Source organism: Trachypithecus francoisi, unplaced genomic scaffold (assembly GCF_009764315.1).
Source record: "Trachypithecus francoisi isolate TF-2019V2 unplaced genomic scaffold, Tfra_2.0 Lachesis_group20, whole genome shotgun sequence".
Lineage (NCBI taxonomy): Eukaryota > Metazoa > Chordata > Mammalia > Primates > Cercopithecidae > Trachypithecus > Trachypithecus francoisi.
The window spans coordinates 66,413,352-66,429,844 of record NW_022681466.1 but is presented as its reverse complement, the minus strand read 5'-3'; the positions used below and the strand labels follow the sequence as shown (position 1 = coordinate 66,429,844).

Here is a 16,493-nt window from a genome sequence, read left to right as displayed (position 1 = left end):
CTCAGGAGAGGTTCTCTGGTCCTCAGGTGTGGGGTGGGGGGGCCAGGGAAGTCGCACCAGTGCTCTCGGTTGAGGTTCTCCAATCCAGAAGTAAGAGGGGCCGAAGGAGTCATGCCGCTCCCGCAGGCGGCGGACTTTTATGCATTGGTAGCGGAAGGGGGCGGGCAGTGGGCAGGATAAGGGCGTGATAGGGGCGTCTCCATAGGCGTGGCCGGGTAAGTTTCCATCTCTTCGGATTGAGGCCACCTGGCGCATGCTAGGGTGATCTGCATCTTCTCGGGCGCGGGGTGCATTTTCCCGCGAGCGGGAAAGTTGGTGAGGGAGAACCCGGAAGCAACATGGATTGTGCCTTCTTGTTCACCTTCCTCCATCTTGTCCTTTCTCCCTCACCTAAACAGGTAGGAAGGGCAAAGAGAAGAAAACCCTGGCCTGCTAACAGGTCGGCGAGATGGCAGGCAAGGCGGCTTCAGCCTCACAGGGAGGCCGGTCCTGCCCTGGGTTCAGTACTTTATTTGTTGTCAAACTGCTTCAGGTGCATTAGTGACTCCTTGATGTTAAATGCCTGCTAATTAGCAACAGCTGCAATTTGCCTCGCTTGGGGGCGTTGACACCTGGGCTGGGAGCTCTCTGTCCCGGAGAGAGGAGGACATTAGAGAAAGCCACAGGCCGGTGGGGGAACTGTGCCAAGAAATAGTGCCCTGGTGGCTGAGGTGTCCTGTACCATCAGGACTAGCATGGTGACGTTTCAAATTCCAGCTCTGACGTTTGCAAGCGGTGTGCACTTGGGGATGTGCCTTCTCTCTGAAACTGGTTCTCATCTCCGATATGAGCCTTGTGGCTCATAGAGCTGCTACAGCCTTAGATGAGATGATGCCTGCAAAGCTCAGCACAGAGCAGGCTTGTTGAAACCCTCGCCGGCTGACTGAGCGGTGTGTTTGAGTAAGTTGTAAGAAAGTAGCAAATCTGGTGTTTCTCCTTCATATCTATCCTGCCTCAGTTTCTCTTGGTGACCTTCTTTGAACGGACTGATGGCTGCCTTGGTGGCCAATCTGACCTTGGGGCCTTACCCCACCCACCAGTTTGAAGAATACTTGGCTGGGAAAAATAGTTTTCTGATCATTAGACCAAAGGTCCAGGGCACTAGGGAAGTCTGTTTTGTGGCTCTTTTGGGGGTGGGGGACTGGGGGTGGAGAGGGTGCTGGCAGAGGGAAGGAGAGATCTGAGTCTGGTGGGGCTTCTTGGAAAATGTGAGCTCTGAGCCTCCGTTTGAATTCCCAAGGTCTATCCACAAGGATACCTCCATGTCAACTTTTTTTTTTTTTTTTAATTTTACTTTAAGTTCTGGGATACATGTGCAGAACGTGCAGGTTTGTTACATAGGTATACATGTGCCATGGTGGTTTGCTGCATCTATCAACCCCTCATCTAGGTTTTAAGCCCTGCATGCATTAGGTGTTTGTCCTAATGCTCTCCCTCCCCTTGCTCCCCACCCCCTGACAGGCCCTGGTCTGTGATGTTCCCCTCCCTATGTCCATGTGTTCTCATTGTTCAGCTCTCACTTATGAGTGACAACATGCGGTGTTTGGTTTTCTGTTCCTGTGTTAGTTTGCTGAGAATGATGGCTTCCAGCTTCATCTATGTCCCTACAAAGGACATAAACTAATTCTTTTTTATGGTTGCATAGTATTCCATAGTGTATATGTGCCACATTTTCTTCATCCAGTCTATCATTGATGGGCATTTGGGCTGGTTCCACGTCTTTGCTATTGTAAATAGTGCTGCAATAAACATACATGTGCATGTGTCTTTATAGTAGAATGATTTATAATCCCTTGGGTATATACCCAGTAATGGGATTGCTGGGTCAAATGGTATTTCTGGTTCTAGATCCTTGAGGAATCAACACACTGTCTTCCACAATAATTGAACTAACTATTAATGAAAGGTCTGAATGAAGGTGGTAGCAAGAGAAACCTTGGTGCACAGGGTTTCACTATCTCTCTGACACCTTTCTCTCCACTCCAGGCTCTGATCCTCATAATAGGCCTGTGAGGTGAGTGTGAAGGAAACGTGGAGGAATTTGTCGTTCAAATAAGTGGAAGTAGTTCCTGTTCCAATGGACGCCTTATGGTTCAACTCTGCATCTGTCTGTCAGCCACACAGCGTCTTTCCAATAGATTCCTTTTTGGCTTAAGTTAGAGTAGCTTCTATGGCTTGACAAACACACACACACACACCCAGGTTAACTGACAACCAGTAATGGAAAATCATGCGACTATAGTAAAAGAGTCTTACTCCACTTGTAGCCACAGGGTTGAGACTGCAAAAACCAAACTCACGGGTGGATATTGCTGTCGCTGCCTTATCGTGTCTCACCAGACTTCACGTGACGGAAAGGATTTCAGATGGCATCCACTAACAGCAGGAACAAATCTTGGAGGGTCTGGAGACATCATCATACCCACATTAACGGCCCTGTCTTGACCTGTTTATTGGTCTTTACTACCAGCTTTGAATAGACCCCAGAGCATGAAGAGGTTCTTGCTGTAGTTTTCTGTTGTTGCTGTATTGAATTACCATAAACTCATTGGCTTACAGCAACACATATTTGTTACCACACAGCTCTGTAGGTCAGAAGTCTGACCTAAGCCTCCAGGGGCGAAAATAAAGGTCTCGGCAGAGCTGTATTCCTTTCTGAAGGCTCTAGGTGAGAATCTGTTTTCTCGCCCTTTTCCAGTCCTGGAAACTTCCCATATTCCCTGGCTTGTGGCTCCTTTCCATCTTCAAAGCCAGCAATAACCAGTCAAATCTTGATCACCTTACCTCATCTCACCTCTCACCTCTCACCTCTCACCTCACCTCACCCCGCCTCTTCTCTTTTGCCTTCCTTTTCCATATGCAAGGATCCTTGTTGATTATATTGGGCTCACCTGGATGATCTTCCTATTTTGAGGTCGGTTGATTAGCAATCTTAATTCCGTCTGCTTCCTTAATTCCCCTCTGGCGTGTAACTAATTTATTCACAGGTTCTGGGGATTAGAATGTGGCCATCTTGAGGGTAGGATGGGGATGGAGAGGTGTTAATCTCCCTAACAATTCTCCAGCTGTTCCAGGCTGCAGTTAAGGTATTAAATGCTTTGTCATTTGGCCTTTTGGGATACTCTGTGGTGACTTGGATAAGCCCTGATTTGAAAAATCACAGTGAAGCTCCTTAAATGTTGGAGCATTAGCAAGTAATTAAACTTCTTTTGTGAAATGGAAGCTGAATGTCTAGTCAGGGAAGGTAGATATCCATGCAATCTGAGCTATTTAGGGGTTATTGATTGATTTGGCCATGAGTTTAGGTTTTCCCAACAACACTCCATCAGAGAGAAGTGCTGTGTATGGAAACAAAACTTCTCAAATAGGTCTTGGATAAGGTATCCATGAAGACCTGCATAGGGCCTATGAATGGGTTCACCAATGTGGGGCAAGCTTGTTCTGGAAATCATTGCTATTGATTCTGATTTGCCAGCAGTAGCAGCTAACTTGATGCTTCTGGTTCTAAAGAACCTTGAAAGATCTGAGATCTTACCTTGCAAGCTATTCAGTTTGTTACAGTTTCATAAATGCTGGCAGAAGACATGAGACTCCTGGATCAGAGAAAAAAGACTATTACTCACAGCAGGCACAGCAGACAGCTTGAGCTTCATGTTTGCATCAGCTGTCCTTATCCCCAGGTTCCATGAGGTGATGCAAAATGGCCCAGCTGGACGCTGCATATGCAGTAGGTTTGTCTCAGAGAAGGAACCCAAGCTTAGGAAACTCCAATGTTTTGTAATGAGCTGCAAGCAAACCTGCTTCATCCTTTGCCTCAGAGGGAAACATTCTTTTTATTAGCCTGGACAGTGATCAAATCTTCCCTCTTCTCTGGAAGGAGATGCTGTATCTTCTAAGGCTGTTTGCTATACAAGCATCCTTGAAAAGATAGTGTGGTACAAAAGCTGTCAATGTCTCTGCTCAGAAGGCCTGCAGAAGTGTGGGAGACCCACGGAAAATGTCTGGTATGGTAGTAATAATGGTATACGATGCCTTCAAAGTCCACTCTTGCCTGGCCCTGTTCATTCAACTCATTTAATCCTTAGTAGATTCTATTATCATTCCCATTTAAAAGAGGAAAGAAAATTGAAGGCACAGAGAAGTGGATCCACAGATGGCAGATCTGGGAGTAGAGTAGAGATCTGGGTATACAGCCCAAAGTCTGGGCCCTGTACCATATTCTGATGGGACCAGCCAGCCAGCTGGTGGCAGCCTGCTTCCCTAGTGAGCAGTTTTCATTATGGAAGCGGCTACAATGGGACCTCCCCGGAATACACACCGATTTGCAATTTGGGCTTGTTTTTCTCTGCCTCCACGCCTTCCCTGGCCATAACCACCACTTATGAACTTAGTGAATGGCTTTTTTTTTTTTGGATGGAGTTTCACTCTTGTTGCCTAGGTTGGAGTGCAGTGGCACAATCTCAGCTCATTGCAATCTCTGCCTCCTGGGTTCAAGCGATTCTCCTGCCTCAGCCTCCCGAATAGCTGAGATTACAGGCATGCACCACCATACCTGGCTAATTTTGTATTTTTAGTAGAGATGAGATTTCTCCACGTTGGTTAGGCTGTTCTCAAACTCCTGACCTTGGGTGATCCACCCACCTCGGTCTCTCAAAGTGCTGGAATTACAAGTGTGAGCCACCGCACCTGGCCCGTGAATGACTTTTGTAGCACGTAGCATCTTGTACAGATCACCTTCCGTTTAAAGAGTTATATTACAACAAAAGACAGGGGTCCATGGACTGAGGCCTATGAGTCTCACTGGTACCCCATTTTCAACAAGAAGCTGCCTCTAAAAGATTTGAATGGTCTATTGAAAAACCAGCTGGAATAACAGTCCCATAACCTTGGGATGCTCATAACCTTGGGATGCTATCTTGCAGGGTGTGAAATATGTTCCGAACCAACACCCAATATATAATGTAGAAGGGGTATCCCCACCAAGGGTCCTCTTTCATCATATGCCTTCACTTCCATCATGTATTAGATAAGTTTTAGTTCCTGAGGGAGAGTTGCTTCCAGCAAGAATCACAATCAAATTCCATCCCATTGGAACCCCGGATTGTCCCCTGGTTATCATTAGAGGGGAATTTGGTGTCTCCTATGTTGATTGCTCTGTGGAAGGGCGGATTGAGGGATTTTGCTCCGCAAATGAGACTCGAATGGAAATCCCCTCTTTCTGCCACTAAACCCAGGGATAAAGTTAACGGGTGCTGCAGGCAGATCAGCAAAGGAGAAGACACTGAAGGATGCAATATTTGTATTGGTTTAGCAGGTGAGGAACCCTGGTCAACTAAGGTACATAAGCGAGGGGAATTAGAAAGGACGAGCATAGGCGAGAAAGTCGTAAAGATGAGCTTTGTCATGTGACTTAAGGCAGAAATGAAGGCTATGGCCTTTACTTGTAATTTTTCATTTGTTTTCTGCTAAAAGGTTAAGACGTATCTTTTCTCTTCTTATTCATATCTGTAAGGTATATAAATGTAGTTAAACTTCCTATTGTGTTCAGAGGTGGCAGAGTATCGAAACAGAAGGATTATGATAAAACCTGAAATAGAAGGGACATTTTCCAGAGATACTAGGCTTTATTTTATTTTATTTTTTGAGATGGAGTCTTGCTCTATTGCCCAGGCTGGAGTGCTGTGGCGCCATCTCAGTTCACTGCAACATCTGCGTCTTGGGTTCAAGTAATTCTCCTGCCTCAGCCTCCTGAATAGCTTGGACTACACATGCCTGCTGCTATGCCCGGCTAATTTTTGTATTTTTAGTAGAGACAGGGTTTCGCCATGTTGGCCAGGCTGGTCTCGAACTCCTGACTTCAAGTGATCTGCCCAGCTCTGCCTGCCAAAGTGCTGGGATTATAGGTGTGGGCTTCTGTGCCCGGCCAGATCCTACATTTTAAAGCTGGACACAGCATTGGGTTTTCATCTTTTAAAGGAGGGAGGGAGGTATTGTGTTTTTGGCCAACCATGAAGTGGTTATTTAAATGCAGCTCCTCCAAGATCTATTTTTTTTTTTTTTTTTTTTTTTAATTTTGAGATGGAGTTTCTCTCTTGTTGCCCAGGCTGGAGTGCAATGGCATGATCTCGTCTTACCGCAACCTCCGCCTCCCGGGTTCAAGCAATTCTCCTGCCTCAGCCTCCTGAGTAGCTGGGACTATAGGCATGTGCCACCACGCCCAGCTAATTTTTTGTATTTTTAGTAGAGACAGGGTTTCACCATGTTGGCCAGGCTGGTCTCAAACTCCCAACCTCAGGTGAACCACCTGCCTCGGCCTCCCAAAGTGCTGAGATTACAGGAGTGAGTCACCGCACCCGGCTCCAAGATCTTAATGTTAGTAAAAATTGCTGCGTGTGTGTGTGTGTGCACATGCATATGAAGTGGTAAGCCAAAGACAAATGTAGTGAATGTCTGGTTATGGCCCACCCAATCTCCTCCTCCCTTCTTCTGTCAACAGCATTTGGGGGAAATTGCCCATCCCCAACTCTACATTCTCCTGAGGGAGCTGCCAATCACAGCCCAGGACAATAACTAACCCACTTCACCTTCATGCTCAGTGATCTGAAGACTAAGACACCATTGTCCAGGGCCCGGGGTGGCTGAGAGGTGTGGCTGTGTCCCAGAGGACTGGCTCTCCACTAAGATTAGACTAAATGACCCACACTGAGGCCAGGGATGCAGTAGGAACCTGGTGTCTCATTCAGAGGCAGCCAGCTTGGACGAGGCATAATTTATAATATTCTGTGTAAATATTTTATGCAGTTTCTGGTTACCTTCTAGAAATGAAGAAATCAAACCCTTTCTGAATCAAATGAAAGTCAGCTTTATTCTAAAGATTCATTTTAGATATTGGAAAATTCCCCAAGAAATGCACTTTCAGCCGCTAAGGAAAACAGTATAATGGTTCATTAAAAAATTAAAAACAGAATTACCGTATGATCCACCGATTCCACTTCTGGGTATATGTCCAAGGGCACTGACAGTGGGGTCTCGAGGAGATATTTGCACACCCATGTTCATTGTGACGTTATTCACAATAGCCAAAGCTGGAAGCAACCTGTGTCCACTGACAGATGAATGGCTAAACAAAATAAGATATATGCATAAACTGGAATATTATTCAGCCATAAAGAGGAAAGAAATTTTGGCCGGGTGCGGTGACTCACGCCTGTAATCCCAGCACTTTGGGAGGCCGAGGTGGGTGGATCACCTGAGGTCAGGAGTTTGAGACCAGCCTGGCTAACATGGTAAAACCCCATTTCTACTAAAAATACAAAAAATTAGCTGGGCATGGTGGCGGGCGCCTGCAATCCCAGCTACTCGGGAGGCTGAGGCAGGAGAATCGCTTGAACCTGGGAGGTGGAGGTTGCAGTGAGCCAAGATCAAGCCACTGCACTCCGACTTGGGCAACAAGAGTGAAACTCCGTCTCAAAAAAAAAAAAAAGAAAAAAGGAAACAAATTTTGACTCGTGCTACACAACATGGATGAAACTTGAGGATACTCTGCTAAGTGAGATAAACTATTCACAAAAGGACACATACTGTATGATTCCACTTACATACGGTCCCTAGAGTAATTAAATTCAGAGACAAAAAGTAGAAAGGTGGTTGTCAAAGGGGAGAGAGGATGGGGAGTGATTGTTTAATGGGTAGAGAGTTTCGATTTTGCAAGATGAAAAGCATTCTGGAGACAGATGGTGGTGAGGGTGGCACAATAGTTTGAATGTACTTCATACCAGAGAACTGTACACTTAAAAATGGTCACAATGGTAAATTTTATGTCAGGTATATTCCACCGCTTTAAATAAATAAAAGCAATGGCCCAGGCGCGGTGGCTCATGCCTGTAATCCCAGCACTTTGGGAGGCCGAGGTGGGCAGATCACTTGAGGTTAGAAGTTTGAGACTAGCCTGGCCAACATTGCGAAACCCCGTCTCTACTAAAAATTGAAAAAATTATTCAGGCGTGGTGGCACATGCTTGTAATCCCAGCTACTAGGGAGGCTGAGGCAGGAGAATCACTTGAACCTCGGAGGCGGAGGTTGCAGTGACCTGAGGTGGTGCCATTGCACTCCAGCCTGGGCGACAAGAGCGAAACTCCATCTCAAAAAAACAAAACAAAATGAAAAAAATGCAGTTTTGTAATTTTCAAAGACCTATGGTACTATGGACAGAAAGTTTGTAATGGGCAGAGGGACCTACGCTAAGGGACAGATTTTCTAGGAAATTGGGATTGGCACGAAGGTGTAACGTTGATGATGCTGAGTTGGTTTTAAACACCTTATGAAACCTGTGTATCGGGCTTAAGCTCTGATCCTGCTCAGTGAGGCTGATGTTTGCAGAGAACACTGGGCCATCTCCTGCTTTGTTCCTGCTCCGAATCACACATGCTGAAATTTTTGCCTGCCCACAACGATGCTGGGATTCTTGGACCCACAGTGCTTTCTGCTTCGGTGGAGGCCTTTGGGGAGCGGGTGACACCATTCTATGTAACAGGGCTGCTTCCAGGCAGGGTGAGGCAGGGTAAGGTGGACTGCAGGCCATTGGGCCTTTGACCTGGCTGTGCCTGCGTGAGCACTGTGGAAAGTGCCTGGTGAGCCACTCTGAGCAGCAGGAACCTGTTTTTCTCCCTTTACAGCATTTCTGGCTTGGTCTCTCACCTCCAGTGTGGGCTATTGTGGAAGCTGCACTTGAAGGACCAACTTGGCTATCAGTTTGCGGAGTGACCGTACCAAGTCCTTTACCCCAGTAGGCCTTGCCTTCCTGTTTATAAAATGGGAGAGAACAGTGAATCTAGTCTGGTGTGAATCAGAGCAGGGGCAGTGCAGATGGCGAGGAGAGGATGAAGAGCAGGAACCAGTGGAAGTAGAATTGGATGCGACTCTTAATTCACAAATGCAGGAATAAAAGGAATATTACACTTCTTAATTTTATTCTAAATCCACCTAAGTCTGACTGAGTCCATATCTCACCGAGAGGGTGGGAGAGTCAGCTTCATTCATCGACAGGCTCCTCCTCCTCCTCATTTCTTGGGCTCCATGAAGATTTCAGGAGTTTAAGGGGCACCTGGAAAATAGGCTAGGTGTTTAATTTCTAGGTCATGACAGGAATTGTCAGAGAATCCTCATTTCCCAGTGTGGTCCCTGGAAGTCCAGCAGCTTTCTGATTCCGTTGGGGGCTGAGAATTTTTGCCACGGCTGGGGAATGTTAGCATCCAACGTTGCAAGGACAGCATGCAGGAGGAGCTGCAGGGGTGGAGGAATCCTGTCCAGGATACTCGTAGCACGTGGGACCCAGCTCCCAGCTACTCCAGAATCTCCAAGGGCTTTCCTATGTCCCGTCTGGGAGAAACCCGCCTCAAATCTCTTGTCCCTTCCCAAAGCCATTCTTTCTTGCCCTGTCAGAAGTATCAAGCATAACCTCGTCAAACAGTTGAGGATTTTACAAAAGTCTGGAAAGACCTTTGACTTCAGGCAGTTTCTGTATTCTGCCCAGCCAAAAAAAATGGCCTGAAACTGGAATAGAGAGAAGAAATTCAGAGAGAATGACACCAATTCATATCTCAGATAAGTTTTTTCCAATCTGCATGAGCTCTTGGCAGATCGTGATCAGCATAACAAAAAGAGAGAGAGAGTAGCGTAGAAAATATCAGAGTACCTCCCACATAGCAAGGGTGTGGGCTGTTTCATACATTGAGAGGAGTGTTCTGAGCTGGTCATAGTTGAAAAAGTTGATCCTGCCAGAGATGAAGGGGGTGGGGCAGACATCTGTAGGAAAAACAAAACTCACAGGTGAATTTAATGTACCACTCAGGCTGCGAACCTCTGGTTAAGATACTGATCAGACGACAGTGTGGGGAACCAAAATGTTGGTATTTTTAGCCTGCCTAAAGCCATTCAGCAAAAGACAGACTCTAATGGAGGTGGAGGCAGGTGGTGAGGGCAGATAATGAGTTCAAAGAGGGGAATGTGTTTATCAGAGCACGATGGAAATACGTGGAAAGGATTGTTTGCCCTTGAACACCTGCAAGGGGCAGCTGTGCTGGATGCTGGGTGGGGAAGGAGCCATCAGGGGAAGCTTTGACCTCCAAAGGGACAGGAAGAGCAGCCAAGAGAAGCCCCAGGACAGGTCTCTCTTGTTTCAGATGCAGGCGCAAGAGCTGAATTCCGGGCTTGAGTTTCTCTCCTTGGCTTTGACAACCTACATTTCGGACATTTGAAACAGCACTGCCCGCTGTCATCCGCTCCCACCGCTCACCTGGAAGCTTCTCTTTATTCCTACATTGATTTCTCTCTGTCAGCTCATCGTGAAGACAGATGCGTGGGGCACTCAGCACTGGGTGTTCTTTGCAGATGTTCTGCCTTGGGAGGCCTGACTGCTCCCTGAAGGGGCTGTATCTGGTTCAGATAAGATAAGAAGCTTCCTGATTCAGTGGAGGAACAGCTGAAATCAACAGCACCATCTTGACTGTGATTAGTGGGAAGGAGTTGGGGATGCGGGTGGAAGTGATTCACTTGGAAAAGGAATGATTATTTCTGAAGATGAGTTTGAACTTGCTGATGTGTCCACAGCTGGTGGTGTCGAGATGCCAGGGATAGATAGACTCTTTGCTCTTTGCAGAAGCTGAGTTCTTAGGGAGTCAGGAAAAGTTCACGTTCTGCAAATAGACCAGGTGTACTAACAGTGATTGCTTTATCCATTAGGGGTCTTTCCATTTCCAGTGACAGAAATTCCAGACCAAACATATTCAACCAACAAGCACAAATTTATAGTCATATAATCACAGTGTCAGAGTTAGGCGTGGCCATGGGCTGAGCCCATTGTGGGTGGATTACGGCTCAGGGCCTCCCTGCAGTCTTCTGAGTGAGCTCAAGAAGGCTGCATGGAGGTTGTGACTATGAAAAATACAGACTGAGGATCCCAGTTTCAAATCCTGCCTTTGCCACTCATGAGCTGGCTGACATGGGGGCAGGTCCTTTAGTTGCATTGACCCTCGGTTGTGTTTTCTGTAAAACAGGGACAGTGCTGTTGACAGGATAAATGAGAGATGGCATAGAAAGCCCTCTGCACACAGCTGGAGCTCATTAAATGTTAGTAATTGTAGAGGATAATGGTTGTTTTCCTCTTCAGCACCCACACACCCCCTCCTGCCTGGTCTCCTGGCAACAGTTTCAATTCTGTTTATGGGTTGCCCCTCCCTCTGTCTCAGTCACGTGCCAGGATGCAGCATGCAACCCAGCCTAATGCCAGTTAGTATGCTGCATTGTCTGGGCCTTCATGATTGACTCATGGATGTCTCCTGACCGAAGCTTGTCCCATCAGAGAGAACATCATGATTTTGCTGCCAATGTCAGGACAAAGATGTGGAAGTATTTCCTCCAGCCCACTGGATTTGAGCCTGGAAGTATATGGTCCCAGGAGCTTTTGGTGGTCATTTTTCAGCCACAAGGGAAGTGCTCAAGTGAGAAAGAAATCCACACAGAGAGAAAACTGAAGACATGAAGAGAGAGAGCAGTTGCTGGTGACATAATTCAAACCCTTGATCAGCCCATGCCTGATGGATGCTTCAGACTCTTTGGTTATATGGCAATCAATTTTTTTTTGTCTTAATGAGTTTATTCTGGATTGTCTGTCACTTACAACTGAAAATAATAAACTTGATTTGAGATCTGTTTCCTGGAAGCATAAAAGAGATTCTTCAAAAAGCCCAGGCTTCTTTTCCTCATTCCTGTTTGGCAGCTAAGAAATTAGGTCCCAATTGTTGCATGGGACTAATTCCTTCCTTCTGTGCATGAGGCTTCTTGTACCTTGTGTGGTAAAAGAAACTGTTCCAACCACCTGTCACTTCAAGAAGATATGAATTACCTTTAACTAAAATAACCTCTGCTACCACAGGAAAATTACACTTATGAGCCATATGGAGGGTCCTAGCTGCTTGGCTGCCATCCCAGGTCACCCTGTCATCACATCCCTGGAATGAACAAGGTTCTCTTTATGGCCATTGCTGTCCAGGCATCCTAGATCCCTCTGAAGCACAGGCAGGAAAGAGGCTCAGAGGCTGCAAGGTACTGGCCTTGGTCCTTGGTGTTGCATCTGACCCGGTCTAATTGTGGCTTGGTTTGATGGTTTCTGGGTACAGGAGGCTGACATTCAAGATGATCCCTTGGTACTCGGCCATTCTTCAGTCTAAAGAAGATACCCCTTTGCTCTTCCAAAATGTAGAGGGAGGCTGTGCCCCCAGCCACTTGCTGGACTGCAAGCATACAAGAAAGATTGGGCTTGATTGCCACCCAAGTTGCATGTCTGACTGGCATCACAAATGGAATGGAAATGAGAGCACTACTCGGGAATGGAGATAAGCAAGGACGGTCCATGGATGTTTGGGGTAACAGCAGTCTCTTCCCTTTTGTCTCTGAGAAACTGCCCTTTACATTGTTAGGACTGAGAAGCAGAGCTGTTGTTCTGCCTGCAGAAACCCACTGCTTAAGGCCAAAGGAAGGATGGAAGTGCTCTGCTGGCCATTCCCAAGGCTAGGGCCAGGTGTGTGTGAGCAGGTATGTGGGATGTTCACAGTATGCACTGGGAAAGCGTTTTGGGATTGCTACTCTATCTTATTAGAAATCACTATGTGGGGCCGGGCGCAGTGGCTCAGATCTGTAATCCCAGCACTTGGGGAGGCCAAGGCGGATGGATCACAATGTCAGGAGATCAAGACAATCCTGGCTAACACAGTGAAAACCTGTTTGTACTAAAAATACAAAAAAATTAGCCGGACATGGTGGCACATGCCTGTAGCCCCGGCTACTCAGGAGGCTGAAGCAGGAGAATCGCTTGAACCTGGGTGGCAGAGGTTACAGTGAGCCGAGATCGCGCCCCTGCACTCCAGCCTGGGCGACAGAGCAAGACTCTGTCTCAAAAAAAAAAAAAAAAAAAAAGAAATCACTAGTTGAAACTTCAATCCCTTATATCAGAACATGTGGGTTCCTGTCCTTATTTTGTGGGGTGCTAAAAACAAAGATAACTTAGGCACGTGAGAGTTATGTTCTGGCCTTCCACACATTTTCCCCTCACTGCTATTCAAATTATTGTGGGTCTTGATGGGTCCATGTGTCTGTAGCACAGTCAGGTCTCTGCAGGTTAGGAAACATGCAGGTCTTAGCCTCCCAAATGGATTGTGTATTCCATAATTTGCATAATGAGGTAATTTTTTTATTATTAAATATTGTATTTTTGTCCTTAGTAATTGATATGGTTTGGCTGTGTCTCCACCCAAATCTCGTCTTGAATTCCCACGTGTTGTGGGAGGGACCCGGTGGGAGGTAATTGAATCATGGGTGCAAGTCTTTCCATGCTGTTCTCATGATAGTGAATAAGTCTCACAAGATCTCATGGTTTTAAAAAGAGGGGTTCCCCCGCACAAGCTCTCTCTCTTTGCCTGCTGCCATCCATGTAAGACATGCCTTGCTTCTCCTTGCCTTCCACCATGATTGTGAGGCTTTCCCAGCCATGTGAAACTGTAAGTCCAGTTAAACCTCTTTCTTTGGTAAATTGCACAGTCTCAGGTATGTCTTTATCAGCAGCATGAAAACGAACGAATACAGTAATCCCTAGTTTGAGTTGTCTCAGAGTTTGTGTATTAAGACAGCCAGGCCTAGTGGGTCAGCTCATAGAGTTTCTTTGGTAGTATGAAAGGAGTTCCTCTTCTTCAATCAGGCTAGTGCCCAGGAAGAAGAGGATTTGATGTAGGGGAAGGCTTTGCCAGTGAGAAAAGAAGCTGAAGCTCGTCTCTTCCATCCTGGAGAAGGGTAGAGAGGGATGGAGGGGGAGCAAGGAGATCAAATGCCAGAGTCTTTGTGCCCTTTCAGGCACATGCACGTAACCTGACAATGCTGAAGAAAGATTCATAGAGATTGGAGAGCTTAAAAAGATGAAGCCGGGGGCACCATTCCCCTGGGCACTGTCAGAGGGGTGATTTAGTTCTGAAGGCATAGCCCAGTCTCTGCCTCAGAGACAGGCCACTGTAGACTAGGAAAGAAGGTATAGTTTTGGCTGTGAGTGAGCCCTGGTAGATGAGCCTGGGGAGGTGCCCTGGGCCCCCATGGCCTGTGAGTGCTGTGTGTGCAGTGCAGAGAACCAGAAGCTCAGGAGGTACAGAGGACACTCCAATGCATGGCATGAGGATGAAGGCCCCAAGTGTGCATGGCTTGAACCCTGGAGTCCAAGGAGGTGTCAACATGACCCCCCATCCTCCCAGTGGATGAGACAATGTGGCTGGCCACTCTGTGACAGAGATCAAGACCAGAAGCCCCCTTATTTTCTCAGCCACAAGGGCACAAGAGCCCCTAGACACTCAGACACCATCTCAGAGAGAAGCAGAGGTAGAGAGAAGAAATCTGAGAGATGAAGATTGCATCTGAAAGGGACTGACTTATTCAGAAGAGACCATCAAGCCATCAGAGACCAAGATACCATTGATTGTAAAGTTTAAGGTTTGTCCTTTCCCCCCGATACCTCCTGTCCTTTGTTAGCTAGAGCGATTGGAGGATGGTGAGGAAGATTATATCAGTTATAGAGAAAGAAATAAAGCTGCATTTTCTTGGCAATTCCCTTTGAATATTCCCCTTTAAAAGCATACTCCATGGTGCAAATGCCAGATGCTAAGTTATGCTAATCCTGAGATAATATTATTAGGATTTAAGTAATGTTAGTGTTTCTCAGTCACTCAGGAGGGCTGGAGCCAAGACATCAGGTGTGTCCACATTCCTGTCCCAGCACTCAAAGGTATGCTCCCAGGAGGTCATAAGAAGATAAAACCACCATATAAAATCCCAAATAGATGCTCTTCACATCTGCTTATGGGATATTGGGTGTTACGGTGGTTGCAAAGAGATTAAACTGGAAGGAAACTGTAAGAGAACTTACATACAAAACTCTTTCAAAATTTATTCCTTTTGAAATGCTGGTCTTGAATCATCATGTTACTTCCTTCCATGATAGCAGTGGTCACTCTGAAGTCAACACAGTCATGGAGAACTCTGTTTTTACAACATTTTCTCAGAATTCCAGGCAACCATAGTCAGCCTGGAGGCCAATGGGGGACCCTAGTAATGATGACACTGTTTTTTTTTGTTTTTTTTCTTGAGACAGAGTTTTACTCTTGTTGCCCAAGCTGGAGTGCAATGGCATGATATTGGCTCACTGCAACCTCTGCCTCCTCGGTTCAAGCGATTCTTCTGCCTCAGCTTCCTGAGTAGCTGGGATTACAGGTGCCCGTCACCGTGCCTGGCTAATTTTTTGTATTTTTGGTAGAGAAGGGGTTTCACCATATTGGCCAGCTGGTCTCAAACTCTACACCTGAGTTGATCCACCTGCCTCAGCCTCCCAAAGTGCTGGGATTACAGGTGTAAGCCACCACGCCTGGCCACGATGACACTTTTGATATCCAGTTCATACTTCCAAAGCTGCACTCATTCTTTTTGTGTCAAACTGGGTGCCAATGGTTAGCTGCACTTGACAATTATTTACTGTGATTATAAATGGACAGGTGTTTTGACCATCAGCAATACCTAGCAGGTCAGGGGGATACTTTCTTAGTATTTTGTCTCACATAATCCTCACATCAACTCTGGGATATGTGTTCCATTATCCTTATATCACAGTTTAGAAAACTGACGCTTAAACTTATTTAATTTATGTGTGATGGAGGCTGGATTTGAACTCAGGTGTATTAGTTATCTGTTGCTCAAAACTTAGCAGCGTAAGACAATAAATATGTTATCCTGTAGTTTCTGTGGGCCAGGAACTCAGGAATGGCTTAGGTTAGTTGTGGCTGAGGGTCTTTCATGAGGTTTCAATCAAGATGTTGGTTGGGGCTGCAGTCATTCGAAGGCTTGACTGGGGCTGTAGGATCTGCTTCCCAGATGGCTCACTCACATGGCTATTGACTGTAAGCCTCAGTTCCCCACTGACTGTTGGAAAGAGGGCTTCAGTTCCTTACCATAGGGTTGCTTGAGTGTCCTTGTGAAACGGCAGCTGGCTTCCTTTAGAGTGAGTAATATAAGAGACATAGCAAAGAAGAGGCTATAATGTCACTTATGACCTTGTTTTGAAAGTTATACACCATCAGTTCTGCCATATTGTATTCATTCATTCATTCATTCATTCATTCATATGTATGCAGCCTACATTCAAGGGGAAGGGATTTAGGCTGCTTTTTGAAGGGAGAAGTGTTGAAAAAAATTCATGGACCTATTTTAAAACCACCTCACAAATTGCCTGACTTCAAAATCTGCATTCTTTTCAAAGATGCTATGCTTTTACTCACAGGTAAAATATGCAAAGTGTCTACTACCTTTTCCTACACACATCCTACCTCTATACCCCACCCCTCAAGAAGCCCTTCTTCCTCTCCTGGGGC

The 16,493-nt window shown here is 46.2% G+C and overlaps 1 long non-coding RNA gene across 1 annotated transcript; it reads right to left on the bottom strand.

Annotated features, from left to right (window-relative positions):
• Positions 1-233: 233 nt before the first annotated feature.
• On the bottom strand, positions 234-7,436 carry LOC117066532. Its single transcript, XR_004430381.1, has 3 exons — positions 7,399-7,436; positions 4,677-4,680; positions 234-390 (listed from the first exon to the last, which is right to left on the bottom strand). It is a non-coding gene; the product is annotated as an uncharacterized LOC117066532 (long non-coding RNA).
• Positions 7,437-16,493: the final 9,057 nt, after the last annotated feature.